Source organism: Botryllus schlosseri, chromosome 3 (assembly GCF_051294905.1).
Source record: "Botryllus schlosseri isolate E-star chromosome 3, Bs_hap1, whole genome shotgun sequence".
Taxonomy (NCBI): Eukaryota; Metazoa; Chordata; class Ascidiacea; order Stolidobranchia; family Styelidae; genus Botryllus; species Botryllus schlosseri.
Genome location: NC_137238.1, coordinates 35,668,839 through 35,678,769, shown reverse-complemented (window position 1 = coordinate 35,678,769; position 9,931 = coordinate 35,668,839).

Here is a 9,931-nt window from a genome sequence, read left to right as displayed (position 1 = left end):
AAATAATTTTCAAGCTGCGCGCGATTTAATGTTGTCGAATATCTTGATTATTGGGTTGCCCCCAACAAAAATACTCACGATTTATAGAAATAGGCAATTCGGCGCCGGCCATTATCGCCCCACGACGCACAGAGACATATGAAGTTATGGGTAAGGTTACCATGCATTCTCCTTTAAAACTATTTGTTCTCTTTTTCCATGTTTTTGAAAATGTCCTCCGAATACGCCTAAATGTCCCCTTTTTTGGCAATCCGTCCACCTTTACAGCTTTTAGAGCTAAGATAATGGACAGTTTCGAGTGAAAATGAGCATAAACCACGGTAAATAGCAAATACGGACGTTCGAGCGGGAAATTCGTGGTTCGATCGGCAGCGACGACCTTTTTTAGGCATCACCACTAAATTCAAGTAAAAATTGTGTGAATCGGGAATTGAACGAAAGCGACGACCTTTATTTAGTCAACTCCTCAAAATGTTCATAAAAAATTGCTAAATCCGCTGATTTCAGTCTTGAAAATCAAACTTTTTTGATTTGGCGAAAGTGTTCTCGTTTCCTGATTCCAAAATATCTTAACCCTAGTTATAGGCCATGTAACATGCGACTGCGAGAAGTGTGCCAGAACGATCAGCAGCGAGAAGACCTTGACCGAAAAGGACTTCCCTTGTGCTGACCGAAAACTTTGACAGATATACATATATGTTTAATTGTCCATAGGTGGCTAAATAGCTGGCGCCGAATGCTCCTGTCCTAGCGATCTGAACCCAACAAGACAAATGCAATCTCGCTTGGAACATTTGCCAGTAAAGAAATATCAATTTGAAACCGTGTACGTGTTTTAGTTTAGTACGATTGGGCGATTTTAAAATCTTTTGACATAGCAGATAGGAGGTCACGAAATAGCATCATGTATCGAAGTAATTATACCAACGGGTACGTCCAAAGAAGTTTAATTATTATTTAAGGTTTTATCGCACTTTTCCAACACACCTCACGCAGCTCTACCGGTAAATCTGATTACGTGAGCAGAGAGGGGATAAAAATTGATAGCAATATATTTGCAATTCCCGATCATATTGACCGATTCAATCATGAATTATATAAATTTTTCGCGCCTGGCGCTTTTAAGCGTCACACGCTCGATCACTAAACTGACACCCAACGGCGATGATAAGTGGCGGCAAAAAGCGTATAGCTTGAGCGGGGTCTGGTTTATCGCCCTATGGGGGGCCAGTGCTGTTACGGTCCTGCTTTGTAGTAAATATTTCGTGTGCTACGATACCGCCAATCAAGGTTTCAAGGCTTGAACAGTGAAAATTAGTATCGAAACTATTATTCTGGTTGATAAATTAACTTTCATTACTCGACTCAAATCATTAAAATTAATATCACGCTATATTTTCAAGGATTCCACCGATCTGTAGTACCATTAGTATAATTTTCAGATAGCTACCCTGATAAATCTTGCAATTTCAAATGTAGCCACCTCCGTTCGGCTACTAAAAGTGTGCGACCCAGTGACCATATAGCATCCTTAACAAAGTACATACTTTTCTTCTCTATACCTTCACCTGAAGTAGTTTTAGCGTGTCTTGCAGATTGCTTCTTCTACTTGTAATTTATCAGAAATTTACGTCATCATCTCTAATTCTACTTGTCCTCCACTGCGGGTCGCAAACTATACATTCTTAGCCAAGAGAGTGCGAATTCGCACCACAAAAGTTGGTTCACGGTCACAAATCGTACGTACCTACATGCATACTTTCCTTAGCCCTTGTATGTATACGGCAGTTGGATTAAAATGCTATGTCTGATTGATACCGTGCTGGCGTAAGTCGATGGTAGGTTTCGGTTTCGTATACCACGGGTGTATACACGGGTGGTATACGGGCGTCAACAAACACCCTTTTTGCTTGAGTACATGATCAGTGATCACATTTCATCCATATATTTATATGAATCTCTGTGCGTTTCTATATCTAAAACTATATAGTAGTACACCTGCCACCTGTCAGCAAACGAATTCCGACCTAATGAACTCGTTGGCGCTGAGTAACTTAGCCTGTATAATTTCTGACATGTACTGCAAAGCATACGGGCCGATTTATGTCGGCGTTCTCTATGTTACACCTCCAGCACAACCTCTTGTAAATGCCATATCAGCCGAATTCTGCTGCGCCTTCCATGTAATCGATATCCGGATCAATTTCGGACCGGCAGATTCTATCTGGCGCGTAGCGAGGAATCGATTCAATGTGTTCCTGTATAGCAGTGGTCGGGAACCTTTTTCGTCCGAAGAGCCATATGGACCCTATATTATCCATTTGAACTCCCAAAGAGCCATACCTGTCAATTAACTACTACGTCACAATTGAAAAATCGTGACGTCATGGTAGCGCAAATTCGAAACCACTACAATGGGATTCGTCGTTTGCACCGCATTTTCTCTGTAAAAACTCGTGCTAATCATGTCAGTTGTCTCTATTTAAGTAATGAGTATGCAAAACTTGAGCCACATAGATCTTTTGCAAGTTATATATTTTTAATTGTACTACACTGAGAGGCCTGTGATATTTTTCTAAGCTTAAGACAATTACCATTTAAATTTCCAACAGACCTAGACAACAGTAAACGTATGAATCTACTTTTTACACGGTTTCATATTTAATGCGTCTTTTGGTGTTGATGGCATTCCTGATGACGACTTTGTAGTCTGGTTGATAGGTGTTGACGTTAATCTTCATACAAAATTTGAGGCTTTCTTCAGTCATACGAGATCGTGGGTTCGTCTTTATGCTAATCTTAAATGCGAGGACCCATGATTCGTAGGTGGAGCCAAACATGGTCACTATGCAGCAGTATACACATACATATACATGCATTGTAATGTGTGATGTGTCATTGAGGTGGGGTCAGGGTAGGCAAGTGAGGCAGTGCTTCAACTCTCTGCAAGATTTTGAGCATTTTTATTACCAAAATCACGCCACTTGCCTATTTATTGTTCGAAAATAAAGCGTGAAAGGAGAGGTAAGGCATAGGTGAGTCACGGCCTGGCGATGCCTTACCAATGATAGAGCAAATTCAACGTAAATATCATCGAATTTATAATAACTGATAATAATCGAATGTAATTGTCGCACTGATTCCGATTCGACTTCTCAATTCTCAAAGTATTCGGCGGCAACATAACGTTGCATGCACCGCACAGCTACATTTTAACAGCGACGACTACAAAGCTACGTTAGCAATCAAGAACGTAGATAGCTATGGCGTTGTTTGTATTTTGAATTTGTAATTGTGATAGTCACTTCCACGGTAGTTCATTTCTCGCCGTAGATCAGGAAGACAATGTGTATTTGAAAACTGCATTGTGATACAGACGTCGCCATGTCTCCCAGTCTCTTAGATCAATCAACGTATCGTGCAATCCGAGATTTCGTGGTGGGTACATCGAATTCGGGAGTGATATTGGTCGCCGGCGCGACAGCAACCTAAATTTCAGGATTTTGAAAAGGGAGTCCGAGCCGCTAACCCCAAATACGCCACTGTATTATCTTCTCAATTACATGTTTATACTGCCACATGAATAATTATACTCATCGTGCTAAGATTTAATAACAAGTTGCTGCAATATTGATAAATTAAGCACAAAAATAAGAATTTCGCAAAGAGCCATATCTTATGCGCAAAAGAGCCATATATGGCTCGCGAGTCATAGGTTCCCGGCCACTGCTGTATAGGGTACTCAACTATTTGCTGCAAAGGTACAGTTACTGAAGTTCAAATTTTGTTTCCGTCCACAGCAAATGTAATAGCTGAAACTTGGTTGTATACAAATCTTGCAAATCGTCATCTTGAAATCGCAGAGATTGGTAGACTCGTATGGTACGTTTCTTGACAATCGTTTAACCGCCGTTCGAATACGGTGTACTTCTGTGAAAAATAATTGCTTGAGCCCATGTCATATATTTAGAGAGCAGTGCACATGTAATGATGTCAGGATATTTAGAATTGGTCAAAAGTAATCAACATTTTCGGTCGCACTATCAGAATCCGGGCTGAACATTGTTATGACGTAGACTTGTAATCTTACTTTCGCCATCAGCTACCAAAGTCTGGCCCTTGGGGCACTCAAAGAGCTAGGGTATAGGGCAGTGGTCGGGAACATTTTTCTACCGAAGAGCCATATTGGCCCAATTTTTTCAATTTTAACTCCCAAAGAGCCATGCCATACCTCTCAATCAACTGTTACGTCACAATTGAAAATCCGTGACGAATCGGTAGCACTAATATATGGGATTCGTAGTGTGCGCCATACCCACTACAGGGTGCGATACGTTAATGACGTCGGATTAGGGGCAGCAAGTAAGGCAGTGCCTCAGATGTCGTCAGAGATGAGGAAATTTGTTAAACCTACATTGATTATTATTGGTACTTTCTATCGATGTTTATGAATGGCTTAGATTTGAACTTTTTATTCCCAAAATCACGGAATTTTCATATTTATTGTTCGAAAATAACGCGCAAAAGAAGAGGTGTAAGGCACAGATGAGGCACAGGCGGGTTCACCCTCATCTATGATAGTGCTTAATCTCATCGTAAATAGCTTATAATTTAAAATAACTGATATTAATTAAATGTATAATTGTCGCGCTGATTCCGATAATCTAAATACTGATTAGGCGTACGTAACACTGCGCTACACACCTACATTTTTACGGCGGTGCTGGAAAGCTACTTACCAATAAAAAACATGGATACCTATCGCGTTGTTTTTAATTTCAATTTTTAATTGTGAATGTCACTTCCAAGGCTGTTCATTTCTCCGCGTATATCAGTATCACAATGTGTATTAGAAAACTGCATTGTCCTACAAGCGTGGCCATATCTGCTATTTTCTTTGACCAAGCGTGCAATCCCCGATTTTGAGGCGTGCGATAGCGTTCAGATCGAATTCGCGAGTGGAGTTAGTCACCGGCGCAACAGCAACGTAATTTGTGGATTTTGAAAAGAGGGATGTACGAGCCCCTAGCCCTTAATATAGTGGATATCCCACTGTCCTGACCTCTCAAAGACATGCTTATGCTGTCACGAGAATAATTATTCTGGCCATCATGAAAATTTATAACAAGTTGCTGCAGTTTTGTTAAATTAAGCACAAAATTAAAATTTTCTCAAAGAGCCATATCTTACACCCAAAAGAGCCATATATGGCTCGCGAGCCATAGGTTTCCGACCACTGGTATAGGGTGTTGCGAACTTTTTTCCCTTTCAGAGGGTGCCGGAGGTCAAAAAGATTTAAAAGTACTGGCATGTCACGCAACAATTTTTCGCCGACATGCTTGACGAATGATATATTCTAATTTCTGGTTGCTGAACTCGATTCTTAGCTCAGAGCAGCTATATCGCGTCGGATCTTGTCACCGCAAATTAGGTAAAACATGACCAAATGAGTGATAGTCGACTCGACTCGATTCAGAATAGAATCAATCAGCTACTCGATTTGCCCGTCTCTAGCAATTATTGGTCCCGTTCCAGACGAATAGCCACTGCCAGACACGCGGTACGGTACTCCCTTTCATTAAGACTATGTCGCGCAGCAAGGACGTGGATCTACATGTCCAAGGAGTGATGGAATCTGGACAAAGCAATATTGAGCATGTTACCAAGGTATAGTAGCCTACATTTCGTTGTGAATTCTGTTCTGCAGTGCCGCAGCTGTATAGATAATGAGGTCGCAAAGCAATGGTTTTATCCGATTGCATGTAATCTTGTATATCCTGACCGTGGAAGGTTGTTTGAATCAGAGGTGGTCAGTAACGAAGTACTTCTACTTTTTCGAAGTACTCAAGTAGTTTTCCTCTACTTCTGGTACTTACTCAAGTAGATCTGATTTTCGCTACTTCTACTTCTACTTCATAATATTTTGTGATCTACTTACTTACTTTGCGCTATTTTCAGTTTGTCAAGTAGAAGTAGTTCAATCCTTCAATCAGGAAGATAGCCCGAGTACTTTCGGTGCTGCTTTCACGGAGTATTAACATTTAATTTTCATAAAAGTTGAGTAGAACCCAGAATTTCCGTCGCGCTTCGCGCGCAATGGATATGGCGTGACCACTATGGTTTCACGAAAGTGTCGGTGAGTATAATTTAGGTAGCGGGTTAGCGTGGTTCCGTTCACACCACATTGTCGCCCTTCGCCCATATGAAATATTTCATCACAGTATATATGGCTCATCACAACGTTTGAAACTGATGTTTCGCAATCTAGCATATCATATCGTTATCTAGCATGTCCATTGTCCATGGTGTGTCCTAATCTGGAAAAATGGACTCTGAATTTTCTTTTAGTTTTAGAGCTGTTTTAGCATACCACCTTTGAAACTTTCTGGACTAAAGACATGAAAAACATGTTCTGCTTTTTGAAGTATTATTTATATTTCACTTTCAATTCCCAGTATCATATACGTTGAGTTCTAATTAATATCAGTTCTTTTGTCTGGATAACATACATGTTGAAGTATAAAAGCAAATGCAGTAATGCCTTTATTCTCCGGAAATAAAGCTACACAATATGGCAGTTTTACGGTCCACCATATTTTTATTACCGTTTACTAATCGCGCCAAGTGTTTACACCGTATCCTATACAACTTCTCCGTATTGCTCTTCGACTAAACTACGGGCCTTATAATATGGCGGAGGGCGCCATACTATGATATTTGCTAAAACGTGCTGTTCGAGAAAACAGAGGATAAGTATCGCATTTCCATATCAATACTATCATTTTCATCCCATGATCGAGCTCGGCACCTTTCGCATAGTTCAATTTGCACCTTTTCACAATCCATGTGAACGAATTAGGATCGTTTTCACAACTACTTACTTACTTGAGTAGATTTAAAGTCGGTCAATTCTACTTCTACTTCAAGTAGTTTTAGGTTGCTTATGGAAAAAGTACTTCTACTTGTACTTGAGTAGATTATTTCGTCGCTACTTCTACTTCTACTTGAGTAGCTTTCTTGACTGCTTTGACCACCTCTGGTTTGAATACGATAGCATTCTTCGGACCTGAAATTCATGAACACGGCGGCTTTAATGGAATGTATCCTAACAACTCCATTTTGTGTGAACGTATAGTCTCACCATCGCTATCAATCGATTAGATACTATCTGATGTGACAAGCATGATACTTCGTGCTTATATTGAGAATTATAGATATATTGAAGTGTTACATGGTTATGCTCTCGTAAACCTAGACGGCGAATCGTCATTAGTGTGGGTATGCGGAATCGCGTGACTTCTGCCACTGAGAATGTTGTGGTGCATCAATATTAGTGATCGTCATCCCACGCACAATGGGTGGAGAATTTAACTACGCGCTGGCGGGTATCACGATCTGGAATACGAATGTGTCATGCAGGCAAGAATGATGATTGCAAAAGCGCGCGGCCAATCAGTGATTGTCCCCTGCGGCCATCGCACTGGGATCTGACTTAACATTTGGTAGTTCGCAGTAATTTATCGCTAACCCTAACAGCGATTTTGGTCGCGCTTCCGCATATCCGGATTTACGTTCGCAACGCATGATTTGATCAACGCTTATGGAGGGACATAAATTCCGATTCGCAGGCATACACAATAATACACTGTTAGTAGTGATATCATCGACCTTATAGACGCACCAATCACAGAAGGCCACGTCGCCTTAATTGCCACACCTACATTGCCACATCATCCACCCATTGCCGCACCTATAGCACACCTATTGCCACATCATCCGCCCATTGCCGCACCTATAGCACACCTATTGCCACATCATCAGGCCATTGCCACATCACCTGCCACATTCATCTGTGTCATATCATCAAGCGCCACACCTATAGTGCCACATCATCCATTGCCACATCATCACCGCATTGATTGCCGCATCTATATTGTGCACAGCGCCGCATCAACCAGCGCGATGTCGATTGCTGCACCTATAACACTCATTACCACGCCAAAACTTACCTTAGCTAGAATCGAACCTGGTTTGGATGGGTATAATGTCACGTCGCTCACCACCAGGCTATTGAGCAAACTAGCCGTATTGAGCTGTTTTGAGAATATAACCACCGATTCTCTCTTAAATTCCGAGACAACACCTTTTTCGAGTTATTACACATAAATGTAAGACTATAACAGCTGTGTCATCATTAATTAGTCAATGATTACGGGGAATTCTGCAAATGCAACTTAATAATACAGATATCGCAACCATAAAGGCCTACGATCACGCAAAGCTCATGCACCGCGCATATTGCCGAATACTATTCCAAGAAATTGACGCGTGTAAATGCGGCACGAATATAGTTGCTTACGATTCCAAGAAGTCGGATCACATCGACAATATGACTTAGAACATTCTAAATATCGTTGCGATTCCAAAAAGTCGGATCACATCGATAATGGGAATTAGAACATTCTAAATATAGTTGCGTTTCCAAGAAAACGCCGCGCTGGCGTTACGAATTAGAATGTTTAGTTCCGACGTAAAGCAATTCGCATTCTGAAAACTTCACATTTCTATTACAAGTATTGCCATGTGCGCAGGGACGCAGGTATCGCAGCTGAGGTAAGACCAATGTATTTTCGTGTCAATTTAAACTCAATTTAGCTATAATTTCTCGATGCAGCATTAGCTTACTTGTGAACGCAGATTGATTTACGTTGAGATTTCTCCAATAGCTAACGTAATGGTGAGTCCTGCGCGTGGCTATAATGTTAACCGGCAATATAGCCGAAGTCGCACAAATTCGAATGTATACGCAAGTTTTCTGTTAAAGGTAGACTATCTAGGCTCGCTTATTACTCGAATCTCGGTGTGGTTATAATAATTAGCTAGAGCAATAGTTTATCACCTATATTTAAATTCGCTCATTTCATTTCAGATCAAAACGCCGACATCGCATATACGCAATTTACGCTCGGAAAATTTCGCATTTATCACAACTATCGCGCTATGCACTTCAGCTAATGACGCAGGTGATTTAGGCTACATTTCCGTATAGATTCGCACTAAATTTGGTTATAATTACGCGGGTATGCACTTCGGATTTGAGATGGATGTTAGTCTATGAATTCTTGCTTTACTCGCGACCTAAAGTTGATAAATTGCGAGTTGTAGCAAGCATCTAACTACTGAGATTATGCCGATTTTACAAGTCCATAAGCTGCTGCTTTTAGATATGTGATTTTAATAGCTAGTGCACTGATGCTTTTCCGATAGTGAATTAAATCTATAACCTATGTCTATGCTATAATTTATCTCCTAAAACGCTATGCCACTGCGGGCTATAACATTTCAGATCACTGACATCACATCTGTTCCAGACGGTAGCGTTCAAGGCTACATCTTTGCGCAGCTATATCAAAGAAGTGTGCCGAGGTCGTATCAAAGTCGCTCAACTATAGCATAGATTGTGCCCGCAAAATGCAAATTCGTATTAAGTGTAGCCTGGCTAGCTTCGCTTATTACTCAATGTTCAGTAACGCCGTATTAATGTAAGCTGCGTTTGCCGGGGCTATAGGAACGAAGTCACTCAATACAAATTCCTAGCTCTTGCTAGATGATGATAATATGAAGCCACTACTCCATAAGCTGCTGCTTTTAGATATGTGATTTGCATTATGCCGATTTTACAAGTCCATAAGCTGCTGCTTTTAGATATGTGATTTTAATAGTTAGTGCACTGATGCTTTTCCGACAGTGAATTAAATCTATAGCTAAACCTATGTCTATACTATAATTTATCTCCTAAAACGCTATGCCACTGCGGGCTATAACATTTCAGATCACTGACATCACATCTGTTCCAGACGCTAGCGTTCAAGGCTACATCTTTGCGCAGCTATATCAAAGAAGTGTGCCGAGGTCGTATCAAAGTCGCTCA